The sequence below is a fragment of the Phocoena sinus genome, chromosome 1, assembly GCF_008692025.1.
Source record: "Phocoena sinus isolate mPhoSin1 chromosome 1, mPhoSin1.pri, whole genome shotgun sequence".
Classification (NCBI taxonomy): Eukaryota; Metazoa; Chordata; class Mammalia; order Artiodactyla; family Phocoenidae; genus Phocoena; species Phocoena sinus.
Window position 1 is genome coordinate 103,061,459 of NC_045763.1, and position 17,611 is coordinate 103,079,069.

Consider the following 17,611-nt stretch of genomic DNA (forward strand, 5'->3'; position numbering starts at 1 on the left):
CTGCTTTGCTTCCTGTCAGTCTTTGTAAGAACTCAACACTCACTCTTTCTCTTGGCAGATCCCTTTAGAAAACTGGGAGGACAGCGAAGGTGCAAGGATAGTAGAATCAGTTGTTTTAAAAACTTGACCAAATCATATATATTGTGAACTCTGACCTGTGCTCACCTGGTGTTTCCTGTGCCTAGAAACAGACTGGGAAAAACAGCAGAGGTGCCATGTTCTAATCTCGTGCCCTCGGCTAAGCTTTCAGCCCCTGGTTCTTGTGCCCCGAGCAGCCCGAGTTATATTAAGGAAGAACAATGTCAGCCTAGCAGCCTCAGCCAGGCCCCGAATTCCTGAGGGGTCAAAGCCTGACTGGAGATCTGCCTGACCAAGTGTCTCATAGAGGTGGTTGATAAATATCATTAGATGGCAAGGGGGTGACGAAGACCACAAGAACGGGCTCTTTCTTAGAAGCCAGATGGCCCAGGGTGTGACATAAACAGCCCCAAGGCCCCAGTCACTTGTCGACAGTGCCTTTCTGGGAATAGGCTCTTGGAAGAGTCTCTGCAGGAAGGGGACAGGCATTTGGCTTAAAGGGCAGGGTCTGTGCTGTCCACAGCAGGAAGCAGGTAGAACGTAGTTGGAGCCCATGGTGTGTTGGTAAAGGCGGTTCTCCAAAGTGGGAGGGACCTTGATTTGTAGCATCTGCTGCTTTCTGGGGTGTAAATACTCCCACCGTGGCTAATTTCAAGCTACCAGTGTGACCTCACTGAGTGTGGAGTTGGGAAGAGAAGCTCGCAGTGGATCAGGTGAGGGCCTGTTGGAGCCCGCCTCAGCACACCAGTGTCGGAAATATCTTCCTGGGTGAGGAAGGGAGACTTCCCTTCATCTGGGGAGCATCTCTCCTTCTCCTGCCTACCTTTCCACTCTCAAATGAATCATGCCTTCCTCCAGGAACCATCCCTGCCCCCCTAGGACCCCCTCTCCAATGGCATGTGGATCTCTCACATGGAGCACTTCTCAGAGTGGAAACCGCCCATTCCTTTGTGTGATTCTTGCCACTGTCTTCCCAACTAGTCTGTAAGCCTTGTGAGGGAGGAACTCTGTACAGTTTTTGTCTACCTTGTATCAAGGATGCCTGGCATGGCTCCTGGCACAAAATCGGTGCTTGTGAAATAGCTGATGAAAGAGTGAATAAAAGAAATGACCTGAGACCTGAGCTGGGCTTGGTTGATAACCCTGATTTTAGACAAGGAACTTCACCTGCTACCTTTTTGGCTTTTTTTCCTTCTTTTTCAAAATTTGTATCTATATCTCTATATAAAGACCGAATGATTTCGCATGATTCTTTCAATGCTAAGATTCTATGGATACTTGAGTCAGGAAGGTAATGCAATTTTTGAATGTTTGCAGCTGCTTCAGCAATGTCTTCACTTTTTCATGTGGGGTGTGTGGGTGTATGTATGTGTGTATATGTGCGTCTGGTTATAAGTGCCTGTGCGTGTGTGTGTATGTGCATGTGTATGTGTGGTGTGGAGGGTAGGCGGGGCAGACGGCGGAAACATGCGGAAGGGGGGGAAGAAAATCTCAGAATGAAATGTTTTCATTTCCTTTTCATGTCCAAGGCCACCGGGTCATAGAAGAATCCATCTGACAGCCAGCCCTGTGGTATTAGATTCATCCCAGTGATTCTTTTTCCCAGAAGGCTAAAGGCTTCATTGGAATTAAAATGAAGTAAGAACTGCCAGTCAGTTCCTAAGTCCCTTGTGGGCAGGTCCAAGTCTTAAACGTCCTTATATCCTGCTAAAGCCCAGAACGGTGCAGTGAGAAGCCAGTGACACCTGCTGAATAGTTAGCTTTAACACAGACCTCACCTTGGCAGTAGGAGTCAGTCCTAATCACCAGTTTTGTTGGAACCAAAATATTCCTCCATTTTTATAGGTTTACTTAGGAACACATGGGCAGAAACATCCTCAGAACATTTTATAAATTTCGGTAGCTTTGATCACAAATCAGGCAACCTACAATTTACTTCTCCTTGAGTCCAAGGAAGCTAGAGGACCCTTCTCTCTGGGATTGCTTTTCTGTCCCAGTCCAGCACTTTCTGGCAAGACCAATGGCAAATCTAAGTTCTGGGCCCCTTTTCCTTTTACCTATTGCTGCATAAATTCATTTCAAGGGCCATGGTTCCCTCGCTTTTGTGACCATCCCAGGAATGAGAGGTGAGAGCGAGGTGAGACTACCACCAAACCCCTTGTAAGAAAGGAAAGGAGCTGTCCCCTGTCTGTGTATAGCATGACATTGCCTTTCCACATGACAAAGCCACATGGAGGCAGCAAGGAGTAGATCCCAGAAATCTGTGGGAGGAATTCTTAGCTGGCTGTAAATGCTCTGCGACAGGGACAGGCCCTTGCGGGTCGGGGAGAGGTGCTCCAGCCTAAATCCTGGAATCGTGCTTAGGAAGCTAGGTTGCACTTTCTACATGGAAGCTTGACCTGAGTAAAGAGTTGCAAGAGGACCTGGCATGGGGAAGACAGGTTGTGATAACAACCACGACAACAAGAACCCTAAACTTTTCAAGGCTTACGTGCGTGGTGCTACGTTAACCATCCCTAGGCATTATTATATGTAATCATCATAGCAACCTTATTATTACTGCCATTTGACAGATGGCTTAACTGAGGCTTACCCCACAATTGAACGGTAATCACGGGGACACCGTGACGTTGAACTTCTGCCTTCCTCGGCTAGGGATTTCCTCCCAGTGTTTTAAACTCCATTCCCTTTCCCTCTCACTTCACAAAGACCTTAAGCTCCAAAATATTTCCATGAGTCATTGACTGATGTCTGAAATTTTACTTTCCAAGATTTTAATAACAAATAGCAAACAGCCGCCGTTACAGCTTTTTATGTGCCAAGTACTGTGCTGTTACATGTATGCTCTCATTTAACCACTGCTTTATAAAGGAGGTATTATTATTATTCCAATGTTACAGTTCAGGAAACTGAGAATCAAAGGGAGTTTTTATAATATATGTAAAGTCACACAGTCAGTAGGAAGGAAGGACCGGGGCCAGCCTTTTGCTTGCTCTGTTGCCTCTGAGTGGTTCACTGCCTTCTGACCGAGGGAATTTGATGGCTGCTGAGAGCATTTGCCCCTGGGATAGGCATCTGTCTGAGCCTTTGTCAGCCATGTATTTCTTAGTATGAACGAAGGGTCAAAGATCAGCCTTTGATGGAGTAGAAGTTTGAGAGCATCACATCTCTGTATACCAAGGAGACCTAATGATGGAAGGGGGATCCAGTGACAAGTGGCAGACAGGTTTTGTGACCAAAACGTCAAAGTGAGTGTCAGCAGCTCTCTGAGGAATCAGCAAAGAGATGGTTAGCTCAGGGGTGTTTTATGGCTTTCAAGGATGTGTGACAGACAGACTCATCACCTTAGCTCTATGAGGCACGTGGGGCCCAGGCAGCTATGAGACTACGTCTGTGGGGAAATCCATATTTCCATGGACTGAGTCAGGGCTAAATTAGACATTGGGGCAATGTAACGCATCTGAATTTCACCACCATTATATCATTCTTTAGACCTTGTAAATGTTCATGATGGTATTTTTGGTAGGTTGGAGTAAGCTGTCTACATCTGAGGTGTATTACTCTAAACCTACATTAACAGACTAATAAAATAGGGTGTTGGTCAGCTAATCCCCTATACTGATATCCTCAGAAGTATCCAGGCAGCAAAATGAACCAGAGTTGCGAGTAAGTGTTCTGAGGTGGCCGTGAGGGCACAGACCCTGACCATACGTGTCACTTGGAGGAGATGTTGGGATGAGTGGAGCTGTGTACCTGGGATGAGGCATTCCCCTCCCATGAGGGGCTCCGTGATCTACAAACTCTGGAATCCTGAGACCTTGGAAAAATAATCCATGATGTGAACCCAACCCTCCTCAAGAACTGGACATTTACATCCTATTGTGAGGTGGCGCGGGGGTGGCTGACCTGGGGCTGTGGGGGTCACCCACTCATCATCTGGCATGTGCTGCACGTGGACTACACATTGTCACATGTGGCATTATGGGAATTGCTTTTTTAAACTGAAGCGCAGGACCAATGTTTCGCAATGGCTCAGAGTGTTTGAAATCAAGACTATCCTGGAACCACATTTGCATAATTATCTCATGTAATACCAACTAGATATGGGTCAGTATGTCTATTCAGGACACAGTCTCTGCCTGGCTACGTGAAAGGTCTGATTTTACCCTTTGCTGGCCTTTCTAATGGCCCAAGTCCAACTCACAGTTGTCTCACTTGGCTCCTGGAAAACTTAGAAGAACCCCCAGTTCCTTCTCCAGGAACTACTATCAGCCCTTCAGGATGAGCTACCCAGAGATGTTCCCTGGAGATGGCTTTTCTTCCATCCCAGACCCCTCCCTCCCTCCATACTGAGCTCTTCTCCTGATCTGAACCAACTGGAGCTTAGGTTTCTCCTTCCTGCTCCTGCTTTTCTCCCACTCGCCTCTCTTTCCTGGCTCCTCTCTTCAATCACACATCTTAGACCCCTGAGCCCTCCAGCTCTGCTCTCCACCCTATTGAATGTTAAAGTCCACAGCTGGCTCTAATCTACAAGAGGTGCCCCCAGGTACATTCAGGCATCAGAGGAGGCCACAGCCCTGCTCCATTTGGGGCCACCTTAGCTGAAGGGGTGAGGGCTGCACATGTCACACTTCCTCCAGGAAGCCTTCCCCTACATGCTGGATCCCACTGATGGTCTCCTTTCCTAACCTTCTGTAGTAATCCCTGTCTGCCATATTTACCAACCATTTATTCATTCAACAAATACTTCTTGAGCTCCTATATGTGATGCAGCCCTTGATGAACACAACAAAGTCCCTGTCCCCATTCTTACCTTCCTGTGGAGGAGAAGGATAATAAACAAGAAAACAAATAATAGGACTAAGTACTGTGAAATAAAGAAAGTAGGGTAAGGGAACAGAACCTACCATGGCAGGGTTTGGTGGAGTGGGGATAGACATTAAATTACGGTGTTCAAGAGGGGACATCTGCGCAGACCTAAATGATGAGCAAAAGCTAACCATGTGAAGAAGACCTGTGGGTAGAAGTGTCCCCAACAGAGGAAATAGCAAGTACAAAGGCCTAAGTCAGTAGCAAGAGTGATATGTTGAAGATATAGCAAGAATGTCAGAGAGGCTGCCACGTAGCAGGCGATTGGAGGAGTGATACAGGACACAGGAAGGAGGGTCAGGGTCCAGATCACATAAAGGCATTCTCCGCCTCACCCTGCTGACATTTTAAGCCAGATAATTCTTCGTTGTTGAGGGCTGTCCTGTGCACTGCAGTATGTTTAGCTGCATCCCAGACTCCACCAACTAGATGCTGGTATCACCCCACCCCCGGCCCCCTCCACGTGTGACAATCAAAAATGTATGATGCTGCCAAATGTCCACTGGGTTAGGAACCATTGAAATGAGGCCGTGGCAAGGGTATGGATTGTATTCTCTGTGTAATTGGAGGGTTGAGAGCTAAGAAATAACGTGACATGATTTACATCTTCAAAAGGGCATTGTGACTGCTGTTGGGTTAAAAGGCTGTGGGAAACAAGAGTGGAGGCAGGGAATCCAGGAGGAGGTCCCCGTGTCGTCTGGCTGAGAGGTGACAGTGGTTGGGACTAAGAGGCAGGAGTGGGATGCTGAGAAGGGACTGGGTTCAGAACTTATTTGGAAACCAGTGAGACTTGCTGGTGGATTGAATATAAAAGGTGATGAGGAAGGTCCAGTCAAGGGTGATTTCTAGATTTGGGGTCTGAGCAACTGGGAATAATGATGTCATTGTCTAAAATGGGGAAGACTAAAATAAGACTTGGAGAAAAGTAGTTCAGGGGTCAAAAATTCTCCACTTGAGATGTCCATTAGATCTCCAAGTGGCCATGACAGTAGAACGGAAGAGGCTGGAGCCCAGGGGAGAGTCCAGATTGGAAATAGACATCCAGAAGTTGTAGCTCACCTTTAATGCCTGGGGGAAAGAAAGGACCCTAGACTGAGCTCCAGGCACTCCAATATTTAGAGGTCAGAAGAAGGAAAAGCCAGCAAAGGAGACAGAGAAGAGGGCCAGTGAGAGAGAGGGGACATTAGGAGAGCTTCGCATCCCCGAGGCATCCTGGCCTGGCAGCCTCATCCACCTTGGACTGTCCTCAGCCAGGTCACTGCCTCAGCGGGGAGCCCCTTGGGCGCTCATCTGTGATCAACACCAAGGACTACTATAAAACTGGGTTTTGGACAACCCAAGGACTTGGCAGGGGTCACCTTGTTTAATCTTTGCACTAAGAAGTGCTACTAGTTCCATATCACAGCTGAGGAAACTGGAAATCAGAGAGCTGCAGTAATTCGCCCTCCATCACATGTGTTTTTCAACGCCACTCCTGGGCCTGGAGCCCTGGAGAGTCTGATTCCATGTTCACACTTTTTCCATGGCACCCTTGGCCTCAGTCTCGCAGGGGCCCACTCAATGCCTGGCACAGGCCTCCGTTCCCACCATGGTAGGAACAGCTTGTTTCTGCCTAGGCTTACATGAAGTGCTTTCACATCTGCTACTGCATTTGAGATGGGCAGATGGGAGCTGGGATGGCTCATGCAGGGTAAGTGACTGTCAAGGTTCCTCACCCAACTATGGGCAGAGCCAGCACTGGCGCCAGGAGTCTCATGGTCCTTGTCCAGGGCTCTCACATCTTACCTCTTATACCTACAGTCAAGGTATCTTCCCAGCTGGCAACCATATTCAAGGCAGCAGCCCCATCTGGTAATGCAGGGGCAATATTATTATTCTCATTTTACTGATTAAGAAACAGAGGCTCAGAGGGGTTCTGTGATTTGCCCAAGTTACACAGCTAGGAAGAAGCTGAGCCAGAAATAAATCCCCAGTTTCCTAGCTCTCAGTAGTACTGAGTTGAAATAAATAACCTATATCTGACTTAACCATTTTTCTTTCTTACATAACAACTTTCCCAATCCATAAAAGAAATAAGCTTCAGACAGGTTTGTGAAATTTTCCCAAGCACAAGTATTGCCAGTCCGAATTCTGCAGTAGGTCCATAATCATTTAAGAAGTGGAAATGGGTAGAAGGAGGACATTCTGTACACTGTGCCAACTTAAAATTCCTTTCTTTCCCCTTAATCATAAAGGTGCTTTAAAAATAATCTTTGAAACATATTTGTTGCTTTATTAAGCCTTCTACTTTCTGTCCCACTCTTTTTTAGAAAAAATCAAAATAATACTTAAAAGCCCCACTCCCTAAATATTTTCTTTCATTTCCAAGATACAGAGATGCTGACACATGGGCATGAAATCTGGAGTCAGGCTTTGGTGCCTGACCTCCTGAAAAAGAAAATGAAAACATTTCTAAGTGTTCACACTTTCCCCGTGAGAGGACAGACACAATACCCTTGAACCCAGATGAAAAGAAAGGTAATTCGTTTCATGCATAAGAAATATTCTTGGTGGTATGTTCTGGGACAATTGATTCCATTTGTCATTGCAAGTTTCAGAAAGGGTGGAAATATGCTTTTTCTCCCCCACTCTTTTGGGCACAGAAAATGTTAAGTCAGCATTCATTTTTTCTTCAAAACAAAACAAAACAAAACAAAAAACCCAGGTGCAACAGTGATGGATTTAAACAGCCTCTTAGCTGCTTCGGTTATGGTCCAGTCAAGCTCCCGGTGCTTGGCTCAATATAACCCACCTGCTTAAGGAGAAAGGGGCTGGGTATGATGTCACAAATGTGTGTCTTCTGCTATAAATGTTATTTAAAATGTGCAACTGGCCTGGTGACATTAGTTTTACAGGGAATAGTGGGATAAGTGGTGGAAAAGCACGGAGACTCTTAAAGAGATGAAAATTACACCAGATCCACGTCTGCCTTCTCCCCTTAGGCCCCCTGCCCTGCAACCTCAAATAGAGATGTCTTAACTGCCTGGAAAGGAGCTTTAAACCTTTGGTCTGGATAGGAATTCAGTATTTGAGGAGATGTCACTAATAATCCTCTTTGAATCTGAGTGGTGAAAATGGGGCCCAGGGGGAGGGCATTTTACAAGAAAAGAGTTGGAATGAGCCCCAGGCGAGCACAGGAAACAGAGGAGGGAGAAAGGTGAAGCTTCCGTCTGAACAAAGAGGCAGCAGTCTGTCATCCCTGATCTGTCTTCAGGGGCTGTGTTAGCCAGGCTCTCAGGAAAACTGGGGCATATCATCTCTGTGGCCCCTGGTGTGGGTCAGTCTTCCACACTTCCAGCTGGAAAGGGGTGGTCTGGGGTCAGTGACACATCAGGGCCAGGTTGAGGACCGGAGTCAGGATTAGGGTTTGGTTTACCTGAAGCTGTCAGCTCCAGGGCCCACGCCAGGAACCTCTTGGCTGTTTCTACCAGGAGAGAAACTGAAACCCTCCACATTGGGGCCGCCTGGAGCCTCGCTCACGAGAAAATGTTAGGCTCTCTGCTCTGGGCAGAAACTTCTTAAGAATTTGACAATGTCAACATTTTAATGGTATCTTAGCCCTGTTGCCCTTACAAAAATATACTGAGGAGGAAGGATGTGATTTGTGGGAACATAAGCTCCATACAGAGTCACTATACCACCACATTAGGACCAAAGCATTCATCCCGGTCACAAGGCCAGGGAAGGCTGGGATGTCCCCCCTGATGGTTCTTAGTGACAGGGAGGGGGATGTCTTGGGCCCCTTGGACAATTACTGTCATGATCATGTCTGGGGAACAGAATCACAGAAAGATGGCTACGCAAACGTGAAATAGGGAAAGATGGTAGAGAAAGGTAGGGACAAAGGTGAGATATGATTGCTGTTGTTTCTTCGCTGGGTTGGCCAGAGAAGCAGCCAACCTCAGGGATAGAAACATCTAGGGAAGTCACGGTTCTGATGAGGTTGATTAGTCTCAAAGAAGAAGATAAAGAAGGAAGAGGAGGCGGGGGCGGGGGGGAAGGAGAAGACAGGTGATGCCAGTGGCTCTTGCTTCCTGAGGCCTCCTTGGTGGCAGGCACAGTACCAGGCACTTTATCTGAGTCACTTAATCTACACAACAGCCCTACGAGGAAGCAATTAGTCTGACCTTACAGATGAGGCCGCTGATCCTAAGAGTACTTAAGTTACCCAAGATCACACAACTAGGCATCACAGAGCTGGGATTTAACCCCAAGTTTGCCTGGCTTCAGAGCGATGCCCCTTCCTGTACAACGCTGTTGTCTGTGCCAGTAGCTTTTAAATGCCCTTTCCTGTACAACGCTGTTGTCTGTGCCAGTAGCTTTTAAATGTTTTTAACCATGATTCACAGTGAAAAAATACATTTTCCATCGTGATCCGGTATGCACACATATTGTGTAAATACAACTAAAATAAAAGTTTTATGAATACCTTCCCTTTCTCCATGCAACGCATATTGATTTTTAAAAATTTACTCTACTTTTTTCTTTAAAAAAAAAAAGAGAGAGTTGTACTACTTGATTTCGCATCCCCCTAGTGGGTCTGTAGTTTGAAAACCATTTTTCTTTCCTTTACTCTATGGCAGAGTAACATTTGAAATGTTTGTCAACTTCCTGCTTGAGCTTGTTGGATGCTGGGCAGCATCTTTGCTTTGGAGGCAGGCTGCTAATTATGCGCCCTGGACCATCCCTCTGATGAGGGGACATCATTAATCAAATATTTCAGAAATTACAAATATCTGACAAAGCCGTTCACTTGGAAAAGAATCAGTCCAGGAAACCATCCAGAAAACATAATCGCTGATCTCAGGCACCGGCTAGTAATATTTTAAGCAGTTGATGCATGCTTTTGCAAAAGAAACAATTTTCTCTGCCTTCAGAGCCTAAAGGACACATCTGATCTGACGGGGCAGTGCAGTCACCATCTAACAATAAATGCCCAAGGAAAAGAACAATGCAAGGGGTTGCTGAGACTCTATCCCTCCACCATCAAGAATAGTGTTGTCTTTCTCATTTCTTGGTGAGTACACCCAGGATCTGAAATTAGACTGCTTTGCAGTGCGGTGTGTACGTCTCCACCCTGGTTTAGGATTTGGGGGTGATTTTGTTTCGGCAGCTAAGGGCAGGGACAGGGTTGGCTGGATCAGATTTAGATCATGGAAAGTGAGGTCCAGATCAGGTGGCTTCAGCACAAGTCAGCCTGAGGAGCCGCGGACTCAGTGACTTCACTCCAAGCAATGTGTATGCTAATTGAGAAAACATGTTCCTGTGATGGCCTCATGCAAAAATCCAGATTTATGAATTTTTTTTTTTTATTCCTAAGAATTCCTTGAATATTTGCCGTGCGTGTCTATACAGCCTCCCGGAGTACTTTTCCTTCTAATGGAGTCGAGTTGTGTTTTTCTGCTGTTGGCCCAGGTCAGGTTTTTAAAGGGTGGCATTCTGACAGAGCAAGCGGGCACATGGTCTCAGGCAGTGGGGAGAAGCAGGAAGAGGTGGGGAGGGGAGCAAAATAGCCTACACCTTCTGTCCTTCTCTTGGGGCAGGAAAAGCAGTTGAGGCTCAAGTCCTCAAAAAGCAACTGTTCACAAAGCTCAGTGAGGGGCCCTTCTTCATGCCTCTGGCCCTTTAATGCCCTCTGGACTGGCTAAACCCCACCCACCCAGCATTAAGACAGGACTCAGGCTCGCTGGGCACTGCCAGTGTTCCAGGCTCTGGGCTAAGTAAGGGCTTTCCAGCCCTCCCTCCTGTCATCCTTGCAACCGTCCCCCGAGACCAGCATTATGAGTCCCTTTTACAGATGAGGAAACTGAAGCTTAGAGGGATTGAGTAATGTGGTTATAGAGGCAACGAGAGGCAGAGCTTGCCTCTGAAGCTAGTTCTATTTTGTGCCAGGGCTGCTTTTATACAATCCTACCCGCCCGCAGGACATCCCCTCCCTCAGGAAGCCTCTCGAGAAAGCACCGCGCCATTCAGACCTCTCTGAGAGCCACACAGCTCGCACTTCTTCAGCTAGTTTCCATTTTGATACTGGTCTCAGTTGCTCCAAGTGTGTTCATCTAGGTGACAAGACAAAAGAAGCCGCAGACAGATTTTGTTTGGTCTGCACAGATGTTTTGAAAAGTGAAGACACTATACATTCAAACTCAAAGTTTTGACTCTTTTGGAAAAGTTGGAAGATCTGGCCACATTAGACCTACAAAGCTGCAAAGCAACAGACGGCCTGTCCCCTTCTGATGGGCGTAACCTCTCTAGTTTACTGCAGTCCCCATTGGCTCATGGCCTTACCTCATTTACGTTATCTGATGAGCCTCTCTGAAGTCATTTAAATGTTCACTCTAGAGCCAGGTCCTTGGGCAGGACCATGATTTACATTTATTATGATTCTCCACAGTGCCCAGGCCCCTGGTTAGCATACTAATAAAGATGCTAATTGAGAGAAGGAAAATCAGTCCAGTGGCCTGATGTCCAGTGAGCGTGCCTCCTCGGGGGTGAGGACTGTTCCCCCTTCAACCACAGGTTATACGCTATTCAGCAACAGCTGCCCAGCCACTGACCCTTGGGGTCGGAGAGCACAAATGCCCGCCTGGCTGCCATAGAGAAATTCACCTCCTCCTCTTCCTTCTCTTGTAAACTTGATAAGATACATAAAATCCTAAGGAAACAAGTTGTTGGAGGAGGAGTTGGCTATGCGGGGTAAGGAACTGAAACACTCCTAAAGCTGCCAGTACAAATGGCCATTCGCAAGAAATGCCTTATTTAGAGAGCATTACATAACATCTCTGAGATACAAGTCTGAGGAGAAGTTTGCCTCTGAAAGAAAATTGCAGGAGGAAATCCACGAGTTTCCTTTTACTCAGATATTGTGAGGCCAAGGTAGTTCGGAAGGTGAAATGTTTGGTTCAAATTCCATCAAAATGAGAATGTTAATTACAGAAGGTCAAAATATAGGTGGGTAAGTTCCTAGAGAAGCTTCAGTGCTTCCAGAAAGATTCCTTCTCCTAGTGCAGCAAAGCTTTACACATACAGAGGCATAAAAAATGCAAAGATGATGTTGTCCGGTCTGAAGTGAAAAGCATAAAGGGAGGACTCCCTCAGATCAGTACCACGGAGGGAGAACATGAGTGAAGGGAACTCGTGTTTGTTGAGTGCCTGCTCAACTGTGCGCCAGGCCTGTGCTGGTGTCCCATCAGTATCATCCCACTTGATGTGCACAACAGCCCAACAGAGCAGGTCCTACTGTTCTCTCTGTTTCACAGAAGAGGAACATTGGGTACAAGAGACGCCCTCCTGCATCTCTGGTCTCCTGGTGCTCAACTCCTTCCTCCCTGCTCACCTAGTCCAGCTGCCTGCAGGCCGTTAGAGCCCAGCACGACTGCTCCTTCCTTCGAAACCACAACCCAAAGGGAGCCTGCCTCTCTTGGCGTCTCTCATACAATGTGGGAGTTCAGCGTATGGTTCCTGACAAGGATGAGGTGATTGACCTCCAAGCCGGGCCTGGTCAGGTCCAGACATGGGACAACACTTCTCCAGACTGGACAAGTGAGAAACGCAAGTCACTTTAACCACACATCAGATCCATAGTGATGGGGGGGCAGAGACAGGACCTCCCTCCCCCAACCCGGGCTGAGCTCTCATGGCTTCCAGCAAACGGCACTCCCTGGGCTCACTCGGGAACAGCGAGCAGCATAAAGACAGATGATATATTCCACCAACCCTGGCTACCGAAGGAACAGCCAAAGGAAACGGGAAAATCAGCCCATCTGTACCAAACGACAAATACTTTGTGGCTATTGGGAGACGATTCCAGCAATAGTGGATTGTAACTGCCCTCGATGTGGAATAGCTTCTGTGGGAAGCTTGGGCCGTTCATTCCCACTGACTTCGGAGCTAGATCGTTCCACTGGCAGAGCTCTCCACCTGCAGAGGCCCCCACAGGCAATGCCAAAACATCTCCGTCTGCTTACCCCAGTGGGGAATTTTCAGGGAAACCCTGACTGTCTGACTGACTAATACTACCACTAATAAAAAGACGCTCCGTGTGTGAGGCTGGCCAAACCTGGCAATTCAAAACGCATTGTTGCTAGTCCCACTTGCCGGATTGCATCATCAGACCGGTCTCAACCTCATTTGGGAATCTCCTTAAGTCTCCAGTGTCCATTTTTGGGGGCCTCATTAGGAATCAAATTCAAACTCTGCCAGTTCTACCGCTTTGGTAGTTTCCTCTCTTCTACTGCTTGGGGGTGAGTAGCAAGCTATTATATCCTCCAAAGGCATCGTTCGTTTTAGCTGTTTGCACTATGAATAACCAAATGGTCCTGTTTTTTGTCCTCCAGTGAGACCTTGGGGCAGAGGAAAGGATAAGTGAGAATAAACCCAGGGCTACAAGCACCATCCCTCCAGCGTAGCATTGCTAGCCTGCTTTTTCAATCAAAGGTCACATTATTGATTCCCATTTATTCTCACAGCTTGGGCACTGTTGTATTAATTTGATATCGACATGTGCCCATGTTGTAGGAAGTGCTGTCAGTGCTGGGAAGGGTTCTGCTTCCTTGTTCTCTCATTCAGAGCAGGGACCTCCTGGTGCCAGAGTGTGATCCATTTAGTAAAGGAGAGAAGGATTTCCTCCCAGTGCTGTGGACACCCGGGGCAGGCAGTCTGCCTGTGTTTTTAATAGCATATGGCAGAGAAAGAAGCTGCCATGCTCTAATACCACCCATCCCTTCTCCCCACTCTTTCTGGTTTTCTTTTCATGTGGGTCATTTGTAGTCACACTCCACTGACAAAAGCAAAGGATGGTGCCCAGCGGGACCACAGCCCTGCCAGTGGCTTCCTGGAGCCTGATATGCTGGCTCCTGGAGGATGAAGCCCAGGGCTGGTCCTCTGAAGCCCCAATTCAATGATTAAATAATAGATGACCCGAACATAGGGCCTGAAAGAAAAGCCCTTATTGGTAATTGCCAAGGGACTTCTCAACCGGGAGCGGTATTATCCTTTTAATAAGCATTTAGCCATATATGGGGGGAGGGGATTTGGGGTTGCCACCATTTCTGTCATTTTAGTAGGGGAGGTAGGGATACTAAACTTCCTGCATTACATAAATAGGCCATTCTCAACCCAGAATCATCCCCAAATGCCAATAGCCCCATTGAGAAACACTGTTAACCCTCTACGCTTGTCCTATAGATTGGGAGAGTGAGGGCTGGGAAGTTTAGTGACTTGCTCAAGGTCACAAAGCTACTTTCCCTCCTGTCTTACAATTCGGGAAACTACCACAGGAAGTTTCCCCAAAATACAGGAGAAAAATATCAAGAGATCATTTCAGTGTGATTCCTATTGAGGCCAATAACCTATAGAAACTCCTCCAAAACATGGAAAGTAACCCATAGAAGAGTAATGAAAAAAATCTACGATGCTTTTTCATTGTAGGTTTTCATTATTCTCGTCTTGGCCAAATTTTGTGGCTCAAGGTCTATCATCTCAGCTTAAATGGTGACAATTCCATCCTTGTGCACAGCCAGCCAAAAGGTCAATGACCTCAAAGCCTCAGCTCCTCCAGCTGCATTTCTGCCTCAGGGCCACCCCGACTTTACTGCTATTTGGAGTTAGGATGTTAACGGTCTCCCCACTGCCAGGAAGCAAGATCCCTAGTAAAGGGTTGGGGAAGGGTCTGTCATCTCCATTTACTTACTAGAGGCCACCGTATGCTGTTCTGTGAAACTGGTCCATCCCAGAGTGGATTTCTCAGGACCGGCTGAGCCTGGGAGCTGTCAGTTTAGCTGATGGTTTGCAAGATCAGAGGTGCCAGTCAAAGAAAGAGAAGCCTTCTGGGGACATGAGTTATTTGCTCAGAGATATAGAGAGACTATATATGAGTCCTCAGCAAGCTTTCCACTGCCTGCTGGGAGCAGAGAGTAGTTTTCCTGCGGCTCCAGTGCAGTTGCCCCTGAAATAAGGCACCCCACGGATGTGCAGCAGTAGTGTTCAGCACTCATTTAAAAGTGAAGTTGTGCGATTTTCTCATCAGTTTAATCTCAGTAATGTTGAGAAACTTCCCTCGGGCTCCAGCCTTGCCCTGCCATGCCCTACCCTCCCTGCTGATGTCGGCAGCTGGGGCCCCCTTCCTGGCCACCGCGCAGATTTCTCCATGGAAGAGGAGAGCGTGAAGCCTCATCCCTTGCTCTCTCTGGCCCTCTGGGTGGGGGAGACGTGTGGTGGGTGATAGGAGAAGGTGGGACCCTCACTCCTTGACAGAGGTTAAGCGTATGGAAAGAGTCACCAGGCTGCCCTGAGTAGACCCAATTTTCCAGTTCTCTAGTGGGTCTGGGCTGCTTTGGGGTAAGATGGCTGTCCAGGGATGGCGTGGCACCAGCAGCTGGCTGTAAAATCCTCTGAGGTACTCCTACAGTCGTGTCAAAGCATGTGTCCCTGGGCCCCAGAGACCTTGGTTTCCCATTCGTGGTGCCTCCTAACATTTTTCCCTTCAAGACTGCCCTTTTTCCCACCTGCACAAAAACACTGGGAAAAGCATATGGGAGAGGAGTTGACAGCATGTGATGCTAACCCCAAACCCCTTCAACGACCCAAGTATGAGGAGAGTTCATTTCCTCTGTGAGTCAACACCAGCAGGGCCAGTCTCAGCCCCCAGACCACTCTCACTCACCCCGCACCCCCAGTCCTCAGTTGCCTCTGAACCTCTGGGAACATGGCCCATAGTGGATTGACATTTGGGTTGCCCAGACTGACATACAACTTCTTCCACAGAAGAGACCCTTCCACAACTAATGTAGTCTTTCTTCAGTAGCTCTTCAGAAGGGGAAAGTTTCAGACATTCGATAGCAAATTGTAAACACTGCACAAGAAGAGCTGGCAGGGCCCAATGGCTGCTGCCTTTCTATATGCTCTGAGAGGGAGAAATAGTCCCCTCCAGCAGACTTAACTGACAGCTTCAAGAGTTTGAAGACCCTGGGGAGGAGATACTGGTGGGCCCTCCACGTCCATTTCTGAATTTAAGAATGCAGCTGGCCGTGCACGTGTGGGGGGAGGAGGGGGCTGGCTGGCAATGGGTGCGCCCAGAGGATGGAACCAAGACAATTAATCAAGTGCCTTTTCTCCAGGACTTCCATTGGCCTCAGAAGACAGAGGGGGCAGAGATACCCAGGAGAGCCCTATTTTGGTTTCCAGCTGGGAACGTGCACTGAGTTTTCCTTAATACCCATAGCGCCCAAAGGCTTTGCAGTAATACACTTTAATGCATGAAACACCCGTAAATTATCCTACAAACTGTTACAACTTCCAACCTGGAACAACTTGGAAAAACCAGCCTAGCAAGCAGGCTCTTTTTTAATCTCTCAAGTCACAAGAGAAGAGAAAGTTCAAGCAGAATACACCTTCCATGAGAATCTCAGAGGTTTTTTGGTTTTGGGGGGTTTTTTTGGAAAGAGAAAGGAGAGTTGTAATCAGAATGAAGCTGCTTGTTTCCGATGGCTCAAAGATGCCGCTCCTTGACCCCCAAGCCCTCTCCCTCCCCTGGGTCTTTGTCGCTTGGACCCAAGGCGCTGCCCGCCCCACCCCTCCATGCCAGCTTCTCCCACACCTGGCGGCAGACAGCTGGAGGTGAGGCGTGAGACCCACGTAGCAGGACCTTCCATGGAGGTCCCTTGGCGAGCAGGCTTCCCCTATCAACCCCTGGGGCCCTCACTTGAGACTCCCAGCCCTCCAGCGACCCGCGGAGGAGCCCAGAGACCCTTGCTCCATTCCCTGCACCAGGTCCAGAGCCCCCTGCCCAACTCGTCCCCTTACCTGGGGACAACGTAGCGCTCGCGCGGGACTCGGCGCACACCCCAGCCCGCGCGCGCCGTGCACTAGCCCTCTGCGGCGCAGACCACCACTCCTGCGGCCCCAGCGCGCTCGCAGCCCGCGCATCCCTCTCGCCACGCTCTTTCGCTCTCCCTCACTTGCGCGCTGTCTCCGTCTAGCTAGTCCCCGGTACCGCCGCGCGGCGACTGCAGGCGCCAGGGTTGCCTCCCGGACTTCGGGCCATCGGGAGATCGGGAACTCCACGACCTGAGAGAGCGCTGCTCCCCACGACTCGCCCGCCCGCCGAGGCTCCCGCGCTCCCGCACCCACTGGGGACGCTCCTCTCATGGCCGCACTTCAGCCCGCGGAAGCCTCGGCGGGTGCCCGGAGATCTCGCCAGACCCGGATCCATGCATACTCTCCCCAGGAGCCCAGCCACGCCGGCCCGCGCCCGTGCCCGCGCTGCGCCCCTCTCGGGCTGGGCTCGGGGCAGCCTGACTCACCGCTGCGCTCCCCTCCGGCTCCCAGCGCTCTCTGCTGTGCCGGAGCGCCGAGCTGCTCTAACACAGGCTTCTTGAATTCTTAGCCCCTCCTCCCGGACTCCTGAGTCACCCACTCCAAATCCTTTCCCCTACTCCAACCCTTCCCGGCCCCAGCCCCGCACCTGCTCTGGCCAGGCGGAGGTGCCCGCCAGTAGGGGATCCTGGGGACGAGAGATCGATCTTTCCCGGGAGGGCCGGTTCGACCCAGCCAAGAAGGGGTTCAAACCTCAAGAGGTCAAAAGGAAACGCACGGGAGTTGGAGGGGCTGCGCGCAAAGCCCGGCTGGC

General features: G+C 48.9%; 1 protein-coding gene across 5 annotated transcripts in view; it reads right to left on the minus strand.

Annotated features, from left to right (window-relative positions):
* The window catches only part of NGF (nerve growth factor), a 50,658-nt gene extending 33,313 nt beyond the window's left edge, over positions 1-17,345 (minus strand). The window contains exon 1 of one of the 5 annotated variants that reach the window (XM_032633155.1): positions 17,286-17,345. The gene's annotated coding sequence lies outside the window, so the exon portion shown is untranslated. Of the gene's footprint in view, positions 1-10,961; positions 11,018-16,785; positions 16,914-16,940; positions 17,031-17,108; positions 17,244-17,285 lie in introns of those variants that run through there. The other 4 variants (XM_032633181.1, XM_032633177.1, XM_032633185.1 and 1 more) reach the window with 4 other exon arrangements.
* Positions 17,346-17,611: the final 266 nt, after the last annotated feature.